This window comes from Podarcis filfolensis (assembly GCF_964270895.1).
Source record: "Podarcis filfolensis genome assembly, chromosome: 4".
Taxonomy (NCBI): Eukaryota; Metazoa; Chordata; class Lepidosauria; order Squamata; family Lacertidae; genus Podarcis; species Podarcis filfolensis.
The window spans coordinates 97,575,833-97,600,551 of record NC_139607.1 but is presented as its reverse complement, the minus strand read 5'-3'; the positions used below and the strand labels follow the sequence as shown (position 1 = coordinate 97,600,551).

At 44.5% G+C, this 24,719-nt stretch overlaps 1 protein-coding gene across 5 annotated transcripts in view; it reads left to right on the top strand.

Moving 5' to 3' along the window:
• Positions 1 to 24,719, top strand: part of FAM168A (family with sequence similarity 168 member A) — a 171,285-nt gene that overhangs the window by 31,952 nt on the left and 114,614 nt on the right. For all 5 annotated transcript variants that reach the window (XM_083610152.1, XM_083610150.1, XM_083610151.1 and 2 more), the window contains exon 2: positions 805 to 902. The gene's annotated coding sequence lies outside the window, so the exon portion shown is untranslated. The remainder of the gene's footprint in view (positions 1 to 804; positions 903 to 24,719) is intronic.

Genomic DNA, 24,719 nt, shown 5'->3' with positions numbered 1-24,719 from the left:
TCCTTTGACTGGACTTAACTGTCCAGGGGTCCTTTACCTTTTTTTACCTGGAGTCTGTTGGTGCAGGTGCTGTGATTTATCCTTGTCCCATGTTAAACATTTTTTTTGTTAGCTAATAGCTGAGATCTGCCCCACTATACTCCTATCCGAGAATATCTCTTTTATTTTCCATATTCCATATTCATTTTACTGGAGTTATTTTTTGACATAATTTGGTTGGGTGAATAGTGAGGTGCTTTTTTAGTAGCCTTGATTTTGAGGCTGAAGGTAAACATGGGCTTGAAAGCAAGTGATCTTGACCAGGCTTCTTCTTCGATGCCTAATGAACTTTCCACCAAAGATTATTTCCACCCCCACCTCTCAGACATTTTTTGTTTTGCAGGACCTTCTATGATACTGCTTTTATATGGGAATTTGGGAAGCTGCTACTGGGCTGTCACCAGCTGGTCAAAGTCTTTTTGAAAATAAGTTAAAAAAAAAAAAATACTGGCAAGGTTCTCCTGCTTTTAACAGTTGTATAAGAAATTCTGCAGCTGATGCTTTTCCCAGTGTGGAGATTCAGTCACGAGGAAAGTTTTTTGGCTACATGGGGAAATAAGCTGGTAAGGCTACAACTAAAAGGCATCAAACTGCTCAAGATGGTTCATGTCAGACGCTGCCTGGTTTTGAAGAAAGACTCTGCTTCATGCTTTTGCTGTTATCCACACTGTTAGGTAAATTTAACCAAGTGCTCTTCACAGGGCCATGTCTTGCAGCAAGTTATGGGCATGTTTTCACCTCTTCCTTTGTTGTTTGCTGTTTTAGAGTTGTGGAATGCTGTGAAGACTTCCCTGGCCCCACAGTCATAGACGAAATACGTTTGGAACTATTTTCAGCTGAAGGATATCTTTCATCTATAAAAGGTACCAAACTTTATCCTTACTGCCTCAACAGACTTCATCTTTGTGCGGAATTTCAACCAGTTTTTCTCCAGATCCTAAACCACACAATAGAATGTATATCTGCTGAGAAGGGCCTTGTAAATCTCTGGTATTAACTGGGCACTTTGCAGAGATTTTGAGATTATAGTATACAATAAGATTAAAACATTTTAAGAACCTAAGAAGAGCCGGGCTGCTGTCCAAGGCCCATCTAGTTCAGCATCCTCTTTTCATGGTGCACAACCAGGTGCCTACAAGGCAAGCCCGCAAGCAGGACAGGACAGCTCTCTCGGCACTTGTGACTCTCAGCAACTGGTATTCAGGTGCATACTGTCTCCAAAAGTGGGAATAGAACGTAACCAGCATGGCTAGTAGACATCAATAGCCCTCTCTTCCATGATTTTTTCTTAAAAATACAGAGCAATGGAGAAACGAAATGAAAAACAGTAACAATCTTCCTTTAAAGCCATCTAAGTTGGTGGCGCTGTGGTCTAAACCACTGACACTAGGGCTTGCCGATCGGAAGTTCGGTGGTTCGAATCCCCGTGGTGGGGTGAGCTCCCGTTGCTCTGTCCCAGTTGCTGTCAACCTAGCAGTTCGAAAGCACGTCAAAGTGCAAGTAGATAAATAGGTACCACTCTTGCCGGAAGGTAAATGGCGTTCCCGTACGCTGCTCTGGTTTCGCCAGAAATGGCTTAATCATGCTAGCCACATGACCCAGAAATACTTTCTGTGGACAAACGCTGGCTCCCTCGGCCAGTAAAGCGAGATGAGCACCGCAACCCCAGAGTCGTTCGCGACTGGACTTATATGTCAGGGGTCCTTTACCTTTACCTTTAAGTTGGTGGCCAGCACTGCCCCCAGTGGGAGTGAGTTCCATAGTTTGGACTATGGGCTGCTGAAATAAGTACTTTATTTTATCTTGTCTTGAATATTCCAACATTCAGCTTCCTTGGATGTCCACGAGTCCTATTGTTAAGAGAAAGGGAGAAAAACTCTGTCCGTTTATTTCAGGATTTTGAAAAATGAGGATGATATAAAAACACAAAAATACATAACATAGTGACAAACAAAAAAAATAGCCCACCCCCATTTTAAAAGGCCACAGATTGTCTAATTATCCAAAGGCCTGGCAGAAGAGATGTTTTTGCCTGGCACCTAAATATATTTCACTTCTTGGTTCTTTTGTGAAGCCCGGGAGACCATTCTCTGTGAATTTGAGATTTTGAATCTGTGAATTGAGCTTCTTTATCTTTCTATGGTTGGAGAAGACCTCTTGCCCAGGGACGGGCCTGTTGTAGATCTTTTGCTCAGCAGCTCACAGATGCAACAGAGACAGCCTTCACGTTGAGAAGGAATTGTCTACATTGTGTTTAAAGGTAAAGGGACCCCTGATCGTTAGGTCCAGTCGCCGACGACTCTGGGGTTGCGATGCTCATCTTGCTTTACTGGCCGAGGGAGCAGGCGTACAGCTTCCAGGTCATGTGGCCAGCATGACTAAGCCGCTTCTGGCGAACCAGAGCAGCGCACGGAAATGCCACTACGTTGTGTTTAGGAAACATAAAAGAGAAGATGGCCTAGGCTGGTGGGTGACTTGGCATGAAATAAATAAATGGGTTAGGATCACAAAGTGAACCAGGGGAAGCAGGCAGAGGGTCTTCTCGGTAGTGGCGCCCGCCCTGTGGAACACCCTTCCATCAGATGTCAAAGAGATTAAACAACTACCTGACATTTAGAAGACATCTGTAGGCAGCCCTGTTCAGGGCAGTTTTTAATGTGTGACATTTTAATGTATTTTTAATCTTTGCTGGAAGCAGCCCAGAGTGGCTGGGGAGACGCTGCCAGATGGGCGGGGTACAAATAATAAATTATTATTAGTAGTATTAGTATTATTTATTTGGAAAAGAACAGGAAGCCAGTGGAGCAGCAGCTAGACCACTGGCCTCTACTGGAGGATTTTGACACTTGCTGCTAGGCAGATGGTTGAGCATCATATCCTAGAACTTCATGTATGGGAGAAGTAGGGGACCAGTGTTCCTACAGATATTGCTGGACTCCAGTTTCTATGAGCCTCTGCCAACTTATTCAGTGATCAGGGATTAACGGGAGCTGTGGTCCAGCCATGTCTGGAGGGCCACAGGTTTCCCACCCCTGATGCATGGCTTTCTGGTGCCCAGGCTTTTCTCTTTAGCTCTGCAGGGAAAATGACTTCAGCTTAGCTCATCTGTTTGCTCTTCAGATCTTGCTCCTGAGCCTCTGTAGATCACGTGATTTGGTAGCTACTGCTCAGCGTGAAACCAAACCCTCTGAAGCAGCACCGTCCTTTCTCTATGTGGCTTTTGAGCAATTTGCTTTGTGATTTTTTTTTCCTCTTTTGAAAACGAAACATTTGAAGCATAAGATTGTCTGATGGATTTTGGCAAGGATTGGGAGAAGAGCGCGGTCAGTCCAAAACTTGAGTACATAAATATCTTCTCAAATCTAGTGCAGAATGAAGGATGCCGAGAGACCTTATTGAATAGAGCCTGGTGGGTGACCAGCTTAGTGATTTCCTATTTCCTGGAAAAGTGCAGCAGGCTTCTCAGCAGTGGGAAATCTTTAAGTGGCTGGGATGGGATTAGAACAAGAGGTTTGCTCGCTTGTACCTGCTTTTTCATGGTGCCTTCCCACTGAGCATGTCCTACATAGTTCTGCCTTCAAAAGCCTGGCTGGAAGTAGCAGCTCTTTATTTCTGATGTATAATTTACTGTGTTTTTCCTGGCGCGCCAGCCTTGTTTGTATTGGTAAGTGTGTGTTCTCTGCGTACAGCCTGCTGACAATTTTGTAGGCTGAACATGCTGTGCTTGAATATACCTGGGTCTTTGTGAAGTGCTTTTGAATCACAAAGTTGAGTTAATAAGCTGGGTCGTCTTAGCCCATAAACGCTTCCTGTTTCCATTGGCCTTACTTTTGTTAAATAGATACCGAAGTTGCAAGTCTGGGTTCCTTCAGGATAATCCCATGGACATCGTATGACAGCGCTATCTTAGTTAAAAGAGGAAAAAACCCCCACAAATTCTCTAAAATAAAATCCAAAGCCAGCCCCAGAACAAGGTTTGGGGGCTCCTTATAGTTTGTCATTCTTGTTTTGTGGCGTCTTTTAATGCCAGGCTGTCATGAAATCTGAAAGTTTCTGAGCCACTACAAATTATTGTGATTAAGTGCCTCCTCCAGACATGCCCCATAAATGCTGTGGGTCAAAGAAACAAGCCTTTGTTATTTAGTAAGAGGCAAATTAAGATTTCAGCTTTCTTGGCAAGTCCTAATTTAAATTTTAGACAGCTTACGTGGGAGAGCCACGTTGCCTGAGAAGGACAAGGAAATGCGGCAGTGCCTGTGAGAGATGAGCGAATGCTGAAGCTTGAGTCCAGGGTGGGGAACCTTGTCCCACCTGAGGGCCACATTCCCTTCCAAGGAAGCTTCTGGGGGCCATATGCCTGTAGTGGGCAGAGGCAAAAAGTTGGTGGGGGATGTGATTTGTACAGTAGACTGTATTGCAGCCATGCGTAATTCAGGTTTCTACACCCGCCCACCTCTTTTCATCAAGGCAAGCAAGAACCATTATCATGCTATGAGAATACATTCTTGCCTGGCAAAAGCACCTGAAGATGTGGGAAATGACCTTTGTGGCCTCGGGATACTTCCAAGGCCTGACTAGAGAGGTCTGCATTTGGCCCCTAGGCCTGAGGTTTTCCACTGCTGTATCAGTAAATAAACCTCCTGTCTGGGAGCAAAACAGTAGAGCGGGCAGGAAAGACTTTTGGAACACTCTTGGCATCTTCTGTGGATTTTTAGATTGCTCTTTAGGGCCAAGGTTTGACCTGGGTTCTCATTCCCATCACTAAGTGCTTTGGAGGCGGTTGCAGGTAGGTAAAGGTAAAGGACCCCTGGACGGTTAGGTCCAGTCAAAGGCGACTATGGGGTTGTAGTGCTCATCTCGCTTTTCAGGCTGAGGGAAGCAGTGTTTGTCCACAGACAGCTTTCCGGGTCATGTGGCCAGCAGGACTATACAGCTTCTGGCGCAACGGGACACCGTGACTGAAGCCAGAGCGCACAGAAACGCTGTTTACCTTCCCGCCGCAGCGGTACCTATTTATCTACTTGCACTGGTGTGCTTTCAAACTGCTAGGTTGGCAGGAGCTGGGACAGAGCAACAGGAGCTCACCCCATCGTTGGGATTTGAACCGCCAAACTTCTGATCGGCAAGCCCAAGAGGCTCAGTGGTTTAGACCACAGTGCCAACTGTGCTGTGCATGCTCACGCAGGCAGACACAGCACCTAACTTATTCCCACACTGAGTTTCTTGGAGAAGGCAGGATAAACTAAATACTGTCTCATAATATATATTTTTTAATAGGTAAGACACTAAGGGATATAAAACAGGAGTCATCTCCAGACTGACCTCTGTGGGGAATTGTGTTCTTCCTGATCCTTTTATCAGGAAATGCTGGGGATTGAACCTACATGCAAAGCTTTGCCATTGACTCATGGTCCAGCCAAGAAGGTTTATGGCCTCTTCACACACACACACACACACACACACACACACACACACCATGCAACAGCACATCCATCTTTTATTCCACAGGGAAATGAGGCCAATCCCAGCTTTTGGGTTTGAGTACTCCTATCACATATCTGTGAGCCCCCACCCCCATTTTTTAGCTATACGTGTAAATAATTTTAGGTATCCGCCTTAATGTGTGCAGCAACCTTAATGATTTGTGTTAGGATATTTTGGGAGGTGTGTGAAAGAGACAGAGCAGGTAAACTGTTTAAGCTCAGGGTCGATCAGAATACGCTTTGCTCAAAAGTGGACTTTGAGGGGAGGCTTAAGAAGAGAGAAAGGAAGGCTGCTGTAAAGAGACTGGAACTAAAGGCCAAGACAACTGGAGGAATCTGAAGTAAGCAAGAAGGGATGTAAGGGGAAGGAAGAGACACAGAGGTGGAGAGGCTTAAAAGTAAGCTGATGGGGAATGACACGATCATAGCAGCAGCAGAGAGGTGAGCTCAGAGGCATTCTGAATGGATTAGAGATGTGGGAAAGGCGGGGGGGGGGGAACCAGGCAGAGAGGATGTTGCAGTGGCAGAGTCAAGAAGAGGTTTGAGGGAGGAAAAGGATCCAGCAACATGAGCAGATTTCCGATAAAGTTTGGGCTGGAGGAAACATTTCAGATCTCTGGGTTCCAACAAGAACTTGTAAGATGCTAGGAAGGAAGAAGCCCTTTAGGGTTGCTCCGGTAATGGTCGAACCAATGAACCGGTTCAGGACAAAAGGAAGACAGACAAAGGGAATATCTGTGGTATGGTATGAATGGTGCCAATACTAAAGGGATACCATTGCTTTTGGTTGATTACTACAACAAAATGAAGAGATGCATTCTTTCTGAATTGCCCTTCTTCAGAAAGCGCCCAGGGCAATGCACATCAAACTTATGGACAAAGCATAATAAAACAGCACTAAAATGCATGCATGAATTCTATCTGTATTAGATCAGTTAAAACAAAAATACATACAGTTATAAATAAGAAGTGTATTCCTCGCCAGCAAACTGCAAAATTGTGGGCAGCTGTTGTCATTTGGTGCCTGCTACCCAACAGTCCCTAGTCATTTCCAACTAATTCCTTTCCCGCTAAATGAGCCCAGTCTTGCCAACCTTCAAACTCAACTGTCCAATGGCTCTGGAAGTGCATCTGTTTGAGGCCCACACCTCTTAACTCAAGGTAGTTGGGGAGACCAGTGGCGTAGCATGGGGGGTGCAGGGGGGGCCGGCCGCACCGGGCGCAACATCTGGGGGTTAGGGTTAGGGGGCGCAAATCCACGGGTTAGGGGGCGCAAATTACTTGCCTTGCCCCGGGTGCTGACAACCCATGCTACGCCACTGGGGGAGACTGAGCTTGGGGTACCATGTACACGCACAGCAAGGATTATTTCCATTCCCCTTTAACCATGGGATGTAAAACAAGAGGTTTAGCACTAAACCAGAAAAGTATCTAGAAGAGCTGATTTGCATGAGAGTCAGTTCAGTGGAGTTTCGTGGGGCATGTCTTAGTAGATCAGGAACATTCTGAAATAAATTTTCTAACCGTTATGCATTCCATATAGTAGATGAGATAGTCTTTGAAATCGCTCTCGTATTTTTTAAGCCTTAGGGCTTTTCGGTGTAATTTCCACTGTCAGTTCAACATTCTTAATTGTTGTGGCTCCTAGGTAGGAATATTGGGGTTTTTTTGTAGACCTTTTCTTCAGTCTCCTAACAAAGTAGCTATTGGAATTTTGCCAGGTTGTTAGCCCCAAGTGTCTTAGCTTTCACGTGTAAGAAGGAATGGCATTGTCAGATTTGTTTAATCCCTATTTTTAGCAGACAAAGAAATTAGTTCTGTCTAGACTCTAGGGCTCTAAAGTTGCAGCTTTCAAGGAGTGCCATAATTTGGGGAATCCCCTCTCCTCGTTTTCTCTTCTGTAGAGGGGCTTTGAGCTGCCAAACCTGTTCTGGCTGTATTAAGGCTCTGTATCTTACATATTTAATAAGAATAATTTATTCTGCCTTCCCAGGTAGCAAAGCTGCTTTTAAGGCCACTAACAACATACCGGTGTTTCAACATTCAAACAACTAAACAGGTGCTTACATACGCACACACTCCAGCGTGGCAGATAATTAAAACATCAGCGCTTTCGTAAAATACCAGTGTTCATAAAAAACATTGAACAAAGTTATCTTCTTTTGGTGGTGAAAGCCGAAAAGGAAGGAGCCAAAGGCACATGGTGCTGTAGAGAACCTAAAAATGTCTTGTTCCATTCGAAACAACTATGAGGTTTTCAACCTTTCATTTGCCCATAATGCTGAAGTACGTAGGACGATGCTTTATACTAGGGGTCAGCAAACTTTTTCAGCAGGGAGCTGGTCCACTGTCCCTCAGACCTTGTGGGGGGCCCGACTATATTTTTTTGGGGGGGGAAATGAATGAATTTCTATGCCCCACAAATAACCCAGAGATGCATTTTAAATAAAACCACACATTCTGCTCATGTAAAAACACCAGCCAGCCCCCCAAAATACCCCAGAGATGCATTTTAAATAAAAGCACACATTCTACTTACGTAAAAATGCACTGATTCCCGGACTGTCAGCAGGCCGGATTTAGAAGGGGATTGGGCTGGATCCGGCCCCCGGGCCTTAGTTTGCCTACCCACGCCTTATACTGAGTCAGACCATTGGTCCTCTTAGCTCAGCATTGTTTACATTGAGTGGCAGCGGTTCCCTAAGGTTTCAGAGAGATGCTTTCCCAGTCTTCCTGGGAGATGTTGGGATTGGACCTAGGGCCGTCAGTCAGCCGCACGGCAAGCTGCTGTATAGTGATGGCATAGCATGCCGCTGCAGTTCGTGTGTCAGTGCCACAGCTGTGACATTGGAGCTGCTTTCATGGTTTCCCCCCCACTTGAGCTCCATCTTGACAGGAGAATGGTGAGGACGGGGGTATTTATCATGCAAGTGGTTCTAGCTATGTAGTTCTGGAATTTGTGGAGCTCCGGTGGCCCTGTGGGTTAAACCACAGAGCCTAGGGCTTGCTGATCAGAAGGTCGGCGGTTCGAATCCCTGCGACGGGGTGAGCTCCCGTTGCTCGGTCCCTGCTCCTGCCAACCTAGCAGTTCGAAAGCGCGTCAAAGTGCAAGTAGATAAATAGGTACCACTCCCGCGGGAAGGTAACCGGTGTTTTCGTGCACTGCTCTGGTTCGCCAGAAGCGGCTTAGTCATGCTGGCCACATGACCTGGAAGCTGTATGCTGGCTCCCTCGACCAATAAAGCGAGATGAGCGCCACAACCCCAGAGTCGGCCACGACTGGACCTAATGGTCAGGGGTCCCTTTACCTTTAACTGCATGAGATCTCAGCCGAGAAAGCTGCTCCTGTTGATCTGGAGGTCAAAAACCCCAGTGATCTCAATCCCAAGGTGAAAGGCAACTCTGGGATCGCCTACAGTAGGGGTCAGCAAGGGTTACCTCGCCTGGGCCGGTTCACTCCTCCGGAGATCGCTCCGTGGGCCGGATCGCGTCTGTGCAGATGCGATTTCCGGTGCCATGGAAGCGAGTCCCTGCTCCACGCTGCGTTGGTTTAACAAAGCAGGGACTCACCAAGCAGGCGGCTTGGTTCAGGAGCGGCTTGTGGGCCGTTTAAATGACTCCCGTGGGCCGCAGGTTGCCAACCCCTGACCTACACAGTCAATATACAGACAGGCTCTTCTGCTGAGTTTTTTCTTTGAAAGCATCTCCCCACACCCATGTTTCCATAGCAAATTATTTCAAATGATGTCAGAGGACCAAGCTTGTTGCTCCCTGTTCTGCTCAGTTGGAGTGGAAGAGCAAGGTTCTGTTTCTGCTCTTTCTGTGCAGCTTTTGCAGGTGCTAGGGCAGCCTGGCTAGTCTGCCGGCTGAGTGCAATGCATCCCTGAAGTGTTTGACTCCTGTTGCTGTGACTTTTGGTATTAAAGTCAGAAGGGAGAGGGGCAGAGTCTGTGTGTGCCAGTGCCTCAGCACCTACTTGCCAACCTCTATGCTTACCAAAGGGGCAGAGAGGGAGAAAGCACAGCTGGCTGCTGGCCGAGAGTCCTGCTGTGTTTCCTGATTGGGAAGCTCAGCGGGGTACATCTAGTGATTACCTGGAGGGCCGCAGCCGGCCCGTGTTGAGCTGTATACCTGGCTACAAAAGAGCACTGCTAGATGTGCTTCACGGTTCCAGCTTCCTGTGTCCAATGGTATGTGCTCAGATTATTATTGCCGTATTTTTCGCTCCATAAGACGCACCAGACCATAAGACGCAGTTAGTTTTTGGAGGAGAAAAACAAGAAAAAAAATATTCTGAATCCCAGAAGCCAGAACAGCAAGAGGGATTGCTGCGCAGCGAAAGCAGCAATCCCTCTTGCTGTTCTGGCTTCTGGGATAGCTGCGCAGCCTGCATTCGCTCCATAAGACGCACACACATTTCCCCTTACTTTTTAGGAGGGAAAAAGTGAGTCTTATAGAGCAAAAAATACGGTATTTTATTTATTGCTTGCCTTTCACTGCAAGGCCCCAGGGCGGCTTGCAATATTAAAAACAGTTCAAAACACATCCACAAGCACATTGGCTGTGATTCCTGGAAGACCTGCTTCCCTGCCTTGCTGGCCTTTTCCCACCTGGCCTTGCAGAGTAGGGCCCTGACTGACTCCAGCTACGAAAGCTGAGGCTGCTGAACAGACTCTTCCTGTTCTATTGCATAGGGTTTTTTTGTTGGGGAGGGGTTGTTGCTGTTATTGATATAAAGTGATATTCATCCATCCACCTTCTCATTGCGAGAAGCAAAGCTACAGGGAACCAGGCAGAGGGCCTTCTCGGTAGTGGCGCCCGCCCTGTGGAACGCCCTTCCAGCAGATGTCAAAGCGATAAACAACTACCTGACATTCAGAAGACATCTTAAGGCAGCCCTGTTCAGGGAAGTTTTTAACGTGTGATATTTTACTGTATTTTTGGTTTCTATGGAAGCCGCCCAGAGTGGCTGGGGAGGCCCAGCCAGATGGGCGGGGTATAAATAAATTATTATTATTATTATTATTATTATTATTATTATTATTGATGTTTGATTTGATGATTTAATTTGTTAGTTTACGATACCTTTATTTTGTACCTTAGTCATGATTTATGTGGAAACTACAATGGTACCTCAGGTTACAGACACTTCAGGTTACAGACTCCGCTAACCCAGAAATAGTACCTTGGGTTAAGAACTTTGCTTCAGGATGAGAACAGAAATTGCACGATGGCACCACAGGGGCAGCAGGAGGCCCCATTAGCTAAAGTGGTGCTTCAGGTTAAGAACAGTTTCAGGTTAAGAATGGACCTCCAGAACGAATTAAGTTCTTAACCCGAGGTACCACTGGTGTTCAATTTGGTTGTGTACTTTTTGATGTTTTATTGTTCATGACTAATTGTCGTGTTTGAAATTGGCATATTTTTTCATGTCGTCAGCCTCCCTGAGCGTGGTTTTAACTGCCGAAAGGAGGCATACAGATAAGATGATGTACGTGTGTAAAAACAAGACACATCTTATGAGCCCACAAGCAGCTCACAAAGGCAACAACCACCTCCTTTTTGTCTGCCAGCAACTGGTATCCGATCGCGGGCTCGAGGTAGGATGTTCTGTGGTGGCTTGGGCCTCGCAGGGGAAGCTGACCACAGCGTGCGCCATATCTGTGGGGCTGGTGGAAGCCCCCAGGGAGCAGTCTGCGATGGTTCCAGAGTGCCAGCTCAGGAGGTGGACCAGCCCATTTTACGAATTCCTTGAACTCGTTGCTTTGGGCCTCAAAGCCCAACTGACGCAATGCAACCTCTCGGAAGGAAAGTATTGGGGGTGTTTCTCCTGTGGCAGCTTATATCCATTCCGTTGCCCCTGCCAGGTTGCCCTTGGTTTGAGCATTCGCTCCCTCCTGGGTTTGTGTCTCGTCTCATGTCAGCGCAACATCCCTGGCGTTCCTTTTCCCTTTCAGCTCCGTGAAGGAACGACCAAGCTGTTCTCCTCAACGTCGCGTTTGTTTCCTTCCAGAGAACCTCGCTGTAATTCAGTTATGAATCATTGCTTTATTTGTCATGTCAAGCTCCAGGAGGATGCTTTAAGTGCTTCTAGTCGGCAGTAATTTGAGGCACTCTGCCAAGCCGTGTTCAGCTGTTGTCAGGCCTGGCAGTGGCTGCAGCTGATATGGCGATAAAAACACATTCTGACTACAGATGAGTTTGGTTGCTGCCTGCTCTGCTCTGTTCTTTTTTTTCTTTTTCTTTTTGCATGTGGCAGGCAATAAGTGCTAATTAACAGGCATATGAATTGGTGCGGCTTATCCTCTGGGATTATGGAAATGCTGGGAGCTGGGAGAATGATAGTCCTGTGCTTTCTATAAAATGGCATAAAAATGATTGTTTCCCCCCAGTGTTATTTCCTTCACGTAACTCTTTTCTTTCAGCCGAAAAAGTTGTCAGCATAATGTATGTCTCTGGAGCATTTAGTTTTCAAAAGTATTCAGAGAGAAAGAGAGCTTATTTAAAGCATTTTTACCTCGCTCTTCAGCTTACAGAATGGTCTCAAGAGTTATAATTATTATTATTATTATTATTATTTATTATTTATACCCTGCCCTTCCCGATTCAAAAACCAGGCTCAGGGCGGCTAACAACAAATTTAAAACACTTAAAACATTTTAAAAGCAGCATAAAATACAGTATAAAAACATGAATAATAAAATTCAAAAATCAATTTAGGGGAAATAAGCATTAGATAATCCCCAGGGCTAGCTGGCTGAATCGGTCCTACTTGGCCCAGCGAGGAGGCCAGGGCAGAATTAGCTGTGGGGTCTCAGAGCGGGTGATCCTCATAAAAGGGGAGGGGGAGGGAGGAGAAGGGAAATAAAAGATCAGGCTGAATTCAAATTAAAGGCCAGGTGGAACAGCTCTGTCTTACAGGCCCAACGGAAGGAGGTTAAATCCTGAAGGGCCCTAGTCTCCTGGGACAGGGCATTCTACCAAGTCGGAGCCATCACTGAGAAGGCTCTGACCCTGGTGGAGGAGACTTCCTTACGGCCCAGGACCTCTAAACTATGGTTATTCATGGACCTTAAGGTCCTCTGCGGGGCAGACCAGGAGAGGCGGTCCCGTAGATACGAGGGCCCTAAGCCACAAAGGGCTTTAAAGGTCAAGACCAGCACCTTGAACCTGACCCGATACTCCACCGGGAGCCAGTACAGAGTTGCAGTCGAAAGGACCCTACACAAAAGAAGGAAAAGGGATTGTCAGGGAGGAGGAAAACAGAAAACTATTTCTTCGTTACAGAGTTAAGAACATAAGAAGAGCCTGCTGGATCAGGCCAATGGCCCATCTAGTCCAGCATTGTGTTCTCACAGTGGCCAACCAGATGCCTGCGGGAAGCCTGCAAGCAGGACCGAAATATAAGAGCACTCTCTGCTCCTGGGGCTTCTAGGAACTGGTAATGAGAAGCATTGACAGCCCTGTGGAATGGTTGCTGTAGATGGAGCCTGATAGAGCTGACCTTCCAGCTGACTGAATGGAGACGCCCTACAGTCCCGTATCGCTCGCTTTCCTAGAGCTTGATGGAGCAGCTGCTGTAGATAATTTCTTTCCAAGAAAGCAGCTGAGCACAATTTAAGGGAGATTTCAGGGCGCTTAAACAAACAAACAAACTCACCTGAAAGTTCATCTGTGCACATCCAGATGCTATGCTTAGGTGACAAGTCCCCTCTGAATTTGCTGGCCAGAACAATTGCCTTCAGTTTGGCGATTAAAGGGCAAGTTGTTCAGAAAAGAACTGCCGTTCTCGTGGGGCCTAACATTTTACTTGGAAAGAAATAATCTCATTATTACACCAGTATCTGTGTTTGCACCGTGTAAAATTAGATGATTATTCTTTTGTGCTGTGTCCTTGTAATTTGGTTCTGCCGTCTTAATTTCAAAATAATAAAATTTTAAACAGGCCAGCTATTTTTATTTATTTATACGTGATATCAGTGTTCTCGAAGCTGGAGGGTGATAACACTTCATAAATGCACAGTATGATAAAAGGATAAGGAAGAGGGCTGCATGAGTTTATGCAGATGTGATTTGTACAAACTTCACAACCTTAAAGATGTGTTAGCAAACAGCAGTGGTGGCATTTGACTTCTTACTTTAAAGAGCTTGGGAAACCCACTCCCCTGACAAATGTCTTGCGCAAAGGTTGTCCCACTGATCTTTGTGGCTAATAATCAATGTACAAATGACAGACCAACCTGAATCTAGGCCTGGATAGTTTTCAGGTTGGGGGTGGGGCTTGAAGGTCCTATGCTGTTGACTAGAAAATGATATTTGCACCCAGCCTGGCCAATACAGAAGCCATGTGGTGATTCTAGGCCACACACCCTTATCCTCTCCTGTGCCTGAAATGTTCTCCAACTGCTTTATACTGTGTACAAGGCTGGATCCAATCCTCAAATTCCCAGTTGCAAGTGCCAAGCTCCCTAGCACAGCAAGATATGCACACAGCCTAAAAAGGTAAAGGTAAAGGACCCCTGGATGGTTAAGTCCAGTCAAAGGCGACTCTGGGGTTGTGGCGCTCATCTCGCTTTCAGGCCGAGGGAGCTAGCGTTTGTCCACAGACAGCTTTCCGGGTCATGTGGCCAGCAGGACTAACCCGCTTGTGGTGCAATGGGACACCGTGACGGAAACCAGAGCGCACGGAAACGCTGTTTACCTTCCCGCCGGAGTGGTACCTATTTATCTACTTGCACTTTTGATGTGCTTTCGAACTGCTAGGTGGGCAGGAGCTGGGACCGAGCAACGGGCGCTCACCCCGTCGCAGGGATTCGAACCGCCGACCTTCTGATCGGCAAGCCCAAGAGGCTCAGTGGTTTAGACCACAGCGCCACCCGTGTCCCTAACACAGCCTAACTGTCTTGTGTTGTGAGAGGAGGATGTAAGCAGGTTCACAATGAGGGCCAGGCTGGATATGATAGAGCAGCCCTCTTTCTTCATGAATGTGCCCGGTTCATGCGTCGAACAGGATGAGGGTGAAGTCTTACTCAAGCCTCAAAAGGGGTTCCCCTGGCTTGCTTTCCTTTGCTCCCTCAACCTCAGGCTCTTTCTTTCAGCCTGGATCTGACACCTGAACTGAAGCTAAGCCTAGAGCAGAAATGATCTGAAGCAGCAAATCATGAGGAATTGAAGGTGGAGTGGAAAGACAGGGCTGTCCTTATGCGACCCTTTTGATGCTGCAGCAAGATCCCCTCATTTCATACGCAAATAGGGCAGATACAGGGCTTTTTTTTCAGCCGGAACTCACCAGAATTCAGTTCCGGCACCTCTCAGGTGGGTGCCATTGCTGTTATAAGAGAACATGGTGGGTTCTGGCACCTCTTTTTCTAGAAAAACAGCACCGGGCAGATGTATTCATAAGGTGATGCAGTAATAATAATAAGAATAAGAATAAGAATAAGAATAAGAATAAGAAGAAGAAGAAGAAGAAGAAGAAGAAGAAGAAGAAGAAGAAGTTATTATTTATACCCCACCCATCTGAATGGGTTTCCCCAGCCACACTGGGCGGCTTTCAACAAAATATTAAAATACAATAGTCTATTAAACATTAAAAGCTTCCCTAAACAGGGCTGCCTTCAGATGTATTCTAAAAGTCTGGTAGTTGTCGTTCTCTTTGACATCTGGTGGGAGGGCGTTCCACAGGGCAGGCGCCACCACCGAGAAGGCCCTCTGCCTGGTTCCCTGTAACTTGGCTTCTCACAGCGAGGGAACTGCCAGTTGCCCCATCATCTCTACTGCATTGTCCCTTAGCCTTCTGTTGCATTGAAACTGCCCACTGGCAATACTCTGGGGCACGGGTAGGCAATTTAAGGCCCGGGGGCCAGATCTGGCCCAATCGCCTTCTAAATCTGGCCCGCGGACGGTCCGGGAATCAGCGTGTTTTTACATGAGTAGAATGTGTGCTTTTATTTCAAATGCATCCCTGGGTTATTTGTGGGGCATAGGAATTCATTCATATATTTTTTTCAAAATCTAGTCCGACCCCCCCACAAGGTCTGGGGGACAGTGGACCGGCCCCCTGCTGAAAAAGTTTGCTGACCGCTGGGGATTTGACCCTGCATTTAGTGGACATTAAGGGCATGTGCAAACAGCATATTTACTTTGGACTACTTATGTAGTTAACAAATCAGTCATCACTTATGCACCCAAAATATAATGGATTAGTCTTTGGACTTGGAGGATACATAATTTATAAATCTGCCTTGTAGAGTGTTTTGTGAAATATGAGCTATTCTTCTCCTGATTACCTCATCAGATCTCCTTAAGCTTTTGGGGGGGGGGTGTTTGTGTGTGTGTGTGTGATGCGCCGTGTCCAAATGACACAGATACTGCTTATACAACCACTCTGTTTTGCTGTATCTGCTGTTAGTGGAACAAGAACACTGCTGAATGGTTGAGAATTCTGCAGTATCATCACACTATTGCTTGTGCAGTTCTAAAGAGATCTCTTTTCCTTCCCTCCATTTATCTGTTTAACAAAAGTTATGTATCACTGGATTGTAAGAGCAACGGTCACGTGCAAGTAGAACGTAAGGGTGTCGGGGGGTGGTGGTGGCTTGGATTGTAGTTACAGGTAAGTGGTATATGAATTGTTTAAATGCATAAAACAATAAATACATTTCATTTAAACAATAAATACATTTTATTTTTTAAAAAATATTTCTCAAAGTGATTTTTGCATAGACCCACACACAATCTGCTAGTGCTGTTCTTGTTGAATGCAGGTTCCTTTTTTCCACAGCTGGAATGTTCTTCGAAAAAAGTGCTTGCCAATTAAGCCTTGCGTTAGTTTTGCCTAAAGCGTTAATAGCACTGGCTTTGTGTGCCTGCCTGGGTTGTCAATGACCATGTTTATTTTATTTTGGTCTTTTTTTGGGGGTAGTGCTTGCTTCCATATTAGGAGAGCTCATATTGTTGCTTTTGCTTGCGTAAAGGATTATCTGGTGTCAATTAATGTTTCTCAGATTACAGCTTTGCACATTTGTTCCTGTCCAGCAGCAACTGATGGGCCTGATAGATATATATCTCTACTTTCCTGAGCGCTAGTCAGGCAAATGCTCAATTTCACAGAGAGGTGTTTTTTTAATGAAGTTTATGCAGGTTGAAGAGGAGATAATGTCTAAGAAGAATGAAATAAAGAAATAATAATAATAATAATAATTTTTTATTTATACCCCACCCTCCCCAGCCAAGGCCGGGCTCAGTGCAGCTAACAAGCAATAATAAAAACAAGTTGAATGAATACAATTTAAAAAACAAAATTAAAATACGACATTAAAATATTGAAACATTAAAATATTAAAATGTAGCCTCATCGCAGGAGGAGAAAGGAAAAGAAAAAAGAAAGAGGTGGAGGGAATCAAATTGGCTCCAAGCCAAAGGCCAGGCGGAACAACTCTGTCTTACAGGCTCTGCGGAAAGAAATCAGATCCTGCAGGGCCCTGGTCTCATGAGGCAGAGCATTCCACCAGGCTGGGGCCAGTGTTGAAAAGGCCCTGGCTCTGGTTGAAGCTAATCTAACTTCCTTAGGGCTCGGGACCACTAGGGTGTTGCTGTTTATGGACCTTGAGTCTCTCCGTGGGGCATACCGGGAGAGGTGGTCCTGTAGGTATGAGGGTCCTAGGCCCTACTGACATTTCCCCCTCTAGCACCAGAACTCTATCTCTTATTAGCAGCCTGCACCCAGCATGGCTGATGGTCAAGGAAAATGGGATTGTAGACCAGGTGCATTCACAGGGCACCAAGTGGATTATCTCTAGCTCATCTTGCCTCTAGTGAGAAACAAATTTAAAAATGTAAAACTCTACACAAAAACAGCATCTGATACAGCTAAAATACATATTTTTGAATATTTTTATTTTATTAAGGTGATTTCAGTTAAAAGAAATAAAGTGATACAGAAAAAAAAGAACGAAAAGTGAGAGGGAGAAAAACAACAACAAAGATACATATTAAAGCAAAAAAAAATGCAAAAAAAAGAGATCAATATTCCCATACATTCTTGTATAAATTGGTATAGTGTTATTGTCCTAGTTCTTATGTAAATGTTAATAGCCCTACTACATTTTGTATAAATTCATTCCAATTGTTACCATATTTATCCATACAGAGTCTGCACCTGTAAGCAGTCTGTTCATATTTGCCAGTGATGTCATTCCGTCAGTCCATTGATTGAAGGGTATCATATTTATTTTTCCAATTCCTCCGTATCAATCTCTTGGTAGCCACCATTAGGGCACAGAAAATCAATTTCCATTATCCTGTTGATAATTTCTGATACACTGGAAGAGCAGGCGGGCAGGCGCTGAAGCTGGTCTCTCAATGTGTGGTTTCGTAGCAGTGGCGTTCTGTCCGGCAGGAACCGCTTGGCATTTCCCATTTTTAATTTGGAGAGGCGGGATGGAAATGGCGCACGTAGGGCATTATTGCTTGCACCTGTAATGACACCCTCTCTTTGCCCCTGAAAACCCTCTTCTCCATTTCACTGCCTGCAAATTGGGTGGCGAAATTGGGACATTTTTGTTCAGCCACATGTGTCTGACATCCTGTGAGCAGCTTGGGAGGGCCAGGTTGTTTTTTTTTTTGCCCTGGATGAAGCCTCCAGAGGGGCGCCATGGAGTCTCCTAGCCTGTGTATGTGTGTCTACACAAATGTGCATGGATGTGTGTGTATACGAAACTGGGTCTTGGACCCAGGTGAAAGAAAGCCTAGTTTCAACGCTGCAATTTGGAGTAGAAGTACAGGCTGGGGGAAGGAGCAGTTGTCCCCTCTTGACTGCCCAGACACCTGACATAATAATAATAATAATAATAATAATAATAATAATAATAATAATAATAATTGTGTGTGTGTGTGTGTGTGTATATATATATATATATATATATGTGTGTGTGTGTGTGTGTGTGTGTATATATATATATATATATATATATATATATATATATATATATATAATTGAACATTAAAAAAACTTCCCTAGACAGGGCTGCCTTCAAAGGTGTTGCATAGTTGCTGCATAGTTGTTGCATAGTTGCTGCATAGTTACTTATCGCCTTGGCTCGGGGGTTGCATAACTCCATATCTTCCAAACAGAAACAATAGCCGACAACCGCATTGGACATTCGACTTCCAAAAATCGTCTGAAAACTGGAACCCTACTACTGGGTTTTCGGAGTTTGAGAACCAAGGTGTTTCAGAACCAAGGTACCGCAGTATATTGCTTTCCCTAAGACTCTGTAAGCCGGCCTTCCCCAACCCAGTGTCTTCCAAGTGATTAGGACTGCAAGTGTATAGCTGACTAGAGCTGGTGGGGAGCTGCAGTCCCTTAATTTAATGTAGGAGGACACCAGTTTGCAGAAGGCAGGGGTGGTCATACAAACCCATGTCGCTCTTTCAAATCCTGACCCATGAATTCCACTTGGCTGGTTTTGAGCAAGTCCTGGAAGCTTCTGCCTCAAGTCTCCTTCCTGCAGTGTGTACATGACGACAATGATAACAACAACAATTTTATTATTTATACCCCACCCATGTGGCTGGGTTTCCCCAGCCATGCTGGGCAGCTTCCAGCACATATAAAAACATAACAAAACATAAAAAATGCTGGTAATGATGGTGACATTTCAGGGCTATTACGATGCTTGCTTAAATAACAATGCTACACATAGATAATATTCAGCAACTGTACAGTGCACAGTGTACTGTACAGCAACTGATTTTATAATGAAATGATTTTAGAATGTTGTATCATTTTACTGTTGTTAGCTGCTCTGAGCCCGGCTTCTGCTGGGGAGGGCGGGATATAAATAAAATATTATTATTATTAGTTATTTAGGTTCTTAATAAAAATTATTTTAAGCCCTTTGAACATTGGAATGGGTTATACTAATGCTAAGTAAATGATGCAAGTGTGCTGATTTACTTCTTCCATTCCATTAAGTCATCCCAAGTCTCGCAGCTTACAATATTTTTCTCCTGGTTGTTAAAGAAGAGGTTTTGATCCCTGTTGGAGTAGCTGAAATTGCTAGCTCTATAGCAGTTCGAAATAATTAGACCAGCTTCTGGGTCTTCAGTTTTGAAGTACAGAAATAACTTAGAAGGTTTCCTTGCCTCATTTCTTTTGAGTCTGTAGCACACCAAGGTGAAGGGTTTCAAGGTGGTAGTTTTTCCTCCACAAGCATGAAATCATCTGTGATTGTTCTCCTTTAGGAAATGTGCCCATTCCAACGAACTTTGCCTGTTTGCTGAATATTCCCAATTTTTGGCAAATGCTTTTTGTTGAGATCAATCAATATTCAGCTGTGAAATCTTTCCACCTGTTTTAATAAGGCTTTAATGCTTCTTTAATTAAAGGACACAATGATGTGGGAGATGAACATCTCAAGAAATTCTCCCCTTTTCATCTTTTTTAAAAAAGCAGGTGCTTATTGATATTTATTTATGTGTAGAATTGGCAGTCTTCCAAACTTCGCAAGACATATTGATGTTCCTTGCCGACATAAGCAGTTTTTCATAAAAAAAGAAAAATTGTGAGACAGTTGCCCTATATTTGTCTTGAATATGAGCAAATTCCCCACCTCAAACTGGTGTTCAGGTAAAGCAAAGCATTAATCAGAACATTAATAATAATAATAGTAAATATAGCAGAATAAAATACAGAAACACAAGAACAATAAATCTTTTAAACAGACTCTGAAACAATTAAACTGTCCGTACAAGCTCTAAAAACAAGGAAACAATTTCATCAGATGTCAAAGTGAGCTTTCACAAATGACTGGGTCCTTCCTTAAGCAAACATGTCTTGATTCCGAGGGCTGGAGCCGCAGCGCTAAAAGCCTGGTTTCTAGAATAGGTGGTACTCTGAGCAGTGCTCAATATAGTGGGCAAGGCCGTCCATTAGATATCCTGGTCCCAAGTTGCTCAGGGCTTTGAATGCTAAAAGCAGAACCTTGAACGATGCCCAGAATCATACTGGCAGTCATTGAAACCAGTTCACATAGACCTGTTGAGATTACGCAGGACCTGGGGCTGTCCGTCTGCCTTGCCTGGCGTCCTCATAAACCCCTCTGACTCTGTCCTGAGCCCTGCCTTGATCCCTGATTCTTCCCAACTATCCCCCGGGTCTCGAGAGCAAAGGTGGTAGTGGACCCAACAGGAACCTCAGGAGTTGTTGTTGGGTGTCCCAATTGGCTGCCAAGCCGTTGTGTTGCCAGCTGTGAAGTTGGGAAGAAGGGTCTATTCAGGCAGTGACCCAGTTGCAAGCAGCGGTCGAGCTGAGGACCAAGTAGAATGGGAGTTTGAGTGACAATGTGTTTGTGCCTCTGTTTCAGTCTTTTCTGAACATTTGCTCAGTTAACAGATACCTTTTCAGCTCATTAGTTAATGTCCGGTTCGTTTTCTCCTGCACTGCAATTCCCTGGCTCAGCTCCTGCTCTGACTTTGGCCTCCGTGCCTGGTGGTGGTAATGGGCTGAATGGTAATGTCTGTAACAAATTTCTTTACTGGTTACTTCCTAACATACAAATCAAGTCCAGGATGTACACCATATACAATCCTTAAGCAAGGTATATAACCTATTTAATTAAATCCAACCTATTTAATTAAATCCAATCCTTTCTTAATACATTCTTGTTTGAGTTCATATATTACACAGTCCTCAAATGTGGTTAAGGAAAGCTCCCTGGAAGAAATATATCTGCAAATCTGCATTCAGTTTCCTGTATCTTTTACTATTTCCCTCGCATTTTGCTTGCTTTCTCTCCCACACTATTTGTAAGACCTCGTTGGACAGCCACTTTGCTTTTTTGCATTTCCTTTTCATTGGGATGGTTTTCATTGCTGCCTCCTGTATAATGTCACAAGCCTCCATCCATAGTTCTTCAGGCACTCTGTCCACCAAATCTAAATCCTTAAACCTGCTCCTCACTTCCACTGTGTATTCATAAGTGATTTGATTTAGATTGTATCTTACTGGCCCAGTGGTTTTTCCTACTTTCTTCAGTTTAAGCTTCAATTTTGCTATAAGAAGCTGATGATCTGAGCCACGGTCAGCTCCAGGTCTTGTTTTTGCTGACTGTATAGAGCTTCTCCATCTTTGGCTGCAGAGAATATAATCAATCTGATTTCGATGCTGCCCATCTGGTGATGTCCATGTGTAGAGTTGTTTTTTGTGTTGTTGGAAAAGAGTGTTTGTGATGAGCAGCTGGACCCTAGGTGGTATTAATGAGCAAGATGGCTGCCCAGCACTGCTTGGTTGAGAAATCCCCCTCCGCCTTCGTGCCATTGACACGGGTGGCACTGTGGTCTAAACCACTGAGCCTCTTGGGCTTGCCAGTCAGAAGGTCAGTGGTTCAAATCTGCGTGACAGGGTAAGCTCCCATAGCTCTGTCCCAGCTTCTGCCGACCTAGCAGTTCGGAAGCACACCAGTGCAAGTAGATAACTCTGGCGGGAAGGTAAATGGCATTTCCGTGCACTCTAGCACTTGTCACGGTGTCCCGTTGTGCCTTCTCGGTAGTGGCACCCTCCCTGTGGAACACCCTCCCTTCAGATGTCAAGGAAATAAGCAACTATCTGACTTTTAGAAGACATCTGAAGGCAGGCCTGTATCGGGAAGTTTTTAATGTTTGATGTTTTAGTATATTCTGATATAGGATGTGAGCTGCCCAGAGTGGCTGGGGAATAATTATTATTATTATTATTATTATTATTATTATTATTATTATTATTATTATTATTAAATTTAATTAGTGGTCTAGTCATGCTGGCCACATGACCTGGAAAGCTGCCTGTGGACTCCCTCGGCCTTAAGTGAGATGAGCACCGCACCCCATAGTCGCCTTTGACTGGCCTTAACCATCCAGGGGTTCCTTACCTTTACCTTTTTACCTTACCATTGATTAGAAGAGGATTGTATACTTTTGATAATATCAACACCATTTTCTGGAATCTAGTGAGATTCCATCTTTTGAAAGCATCATAAGAACTTTATTAGTTGTTGAGTTGGGAGTAGAAATCATGCCTTAAAATGTTGGGACTGAGAGAGGTAGAAATTCAGATAATTCTACTGTATGCAGGCAATCCAGATCTTTTAGTACCCGTGTTTCCTTTCCAAAGATGTTAAATGCTTAAAGATACACATCCAGCTACCTGCTTCCCTATGGCAAAAGGATTGCCTTAGGGTGAAAGTAAACTGTTGCACTTGGAAGTCTTTTAAATTACCCCCAGATAGCCTCCAGACACATTACAAAGAACAATCCTTTGCTTGTTTTTAAGATCTAGAGCTAGTAAAAATTAATACCTGCACGCAACTTTCATCATAGATATCTGAGTATCTAATCTTTAGAGTTAGTACCTTTCCAGACACTTGTTTTTGGGGAGGATAACATGACTTACCTCTTAACACTGTCCTAGTCCTAATGGTGTAGATCAATGTCCATTAAATGGGAGGAAGCAGAGGTGTGTGTGTGTTGTCTGGGGGGTGGGGAAGGCTAAGCACACATTGTCTGATGAAAAAAAGGAAACAAATTGGGAGGCTATTTTAAAATTGCAAAAAGAGGCTGGGCAAGGACTTGTGGCATTGGTGACTGTCCCCCTGCAGGAAAACATTGCAGAAGTTTCCGATTCTGGGTTGAGAATCACCTTTTGCCAGTAACAGCAGTTACCAGTGCTGGGCTCTGGGAAACTTAAGTTACTGACTACGGCTGGGTTCAGGTGTGATGCTGAACTATATTTAAATATAATGCACACAAACTCTGTCCTCATGCATGTCTCTCTCCTTCAGTGCAGCCATGAGCAAGAAATCAAATGTTTTCACTTCTGTTTTTCAACTTAGCATGGTTTGTTATGTGTAAACCAAGAACTATGGCTAGCCTCAACTATGACTTAGTATAGACTTTCCCAACCAGCAATTTCAACGGTCAAGGGTGATACATTATGTTATGGTTTATTTATATACTGCTTTTTGGCCTTAAATTTTTCAAAGCAATCCTACAAAAGAAAAGAAAGCAATAAAACGGGTGATGGGAATTCCTGTCATATTTGCAGGCAACACACAAAACTGGGAAGGATAGTTCACATCTCAGAAGAAAAGAATGAAATTCAAATGAGCTGGATGGATTGGAAAATTGGGCTGAAACTAACACAATGAAATTCAACTGAGACTAATGCAAAGTTCATTACTTGTATGGGCAGAGGAAGGGAAATGCTCAGGCGTAGGATGGGGGACAACTGGCTTGGCATTGTGGTCTAAACCACTGAGCCTCTTGGGCTTGCTGATTGGAAGATTGGCGGTTCAAATCTGCATGATGGTGAGACCTCTCATTGCTCTGCCCCAGCTTCTGCCAACCTAGCAGTTCGAAAACATGCCAGGGCAAGTAGATAAATAGGTACCACTGTTGCAGGAAGGTAAACAATGTTTCCATGCGCTCCGGATTCCATCACGGTGTTCTTTTGCACCAGAAGCGGTTTAGTCCTGCTGGCCACATGACCCGGAAAGCTGCCTGTGGACAAAGGCCGGCTCACTCAGCCTGAAAGTGAGATGAGTGCTGCAACCCCATAGTCACCTTTGACTGAACTTAACCGTCCAGGGGTTCTTTACCTATATGAAAAGGCTCTCAAAATTCCAGTTAGTCAGAAGCAGAGCATGAGTTAGCATTGATGCAACTGCATAAAAAAAGGTCTAATGAGATTTTAGGCTCCATGAATAGGACCATCGTTTCCAAGTCACTGGAAGTAATAGATCCCCTTTATTCTTCACCGGTCCAATTTTCTCTGGAGTACTATGTCTAGTTCTGGGTGCTGCACTTTAACAAAGATATAGACAAATTGGAATTGATTCAGAGGAGGGCAACTAAGATGGTCAACGATATGGAAAACCAGCCCTATGAGGAAAGGTTGAAAGATTTAGGATATTTAGCTTGGAGGAGAGAAAATAGAGGACTAACATATAACACTTTTCTAATCCCTGAAGGGCTATAATGTAGAAACGGACAAAAGTTTATCCTCTACAGCTTGAAGGTCAAGACTAGATGTAATAGGCTTAAATATCAGAGAGTAGATTTGGCCTGAATGTTAGGAGCAACTTATTGATGAGAAAGAGCAGTTTGAAAATGGAACCAATTGGCTAGGGAACTGTTGGGATCTCCCTAACTGGAGGTCTC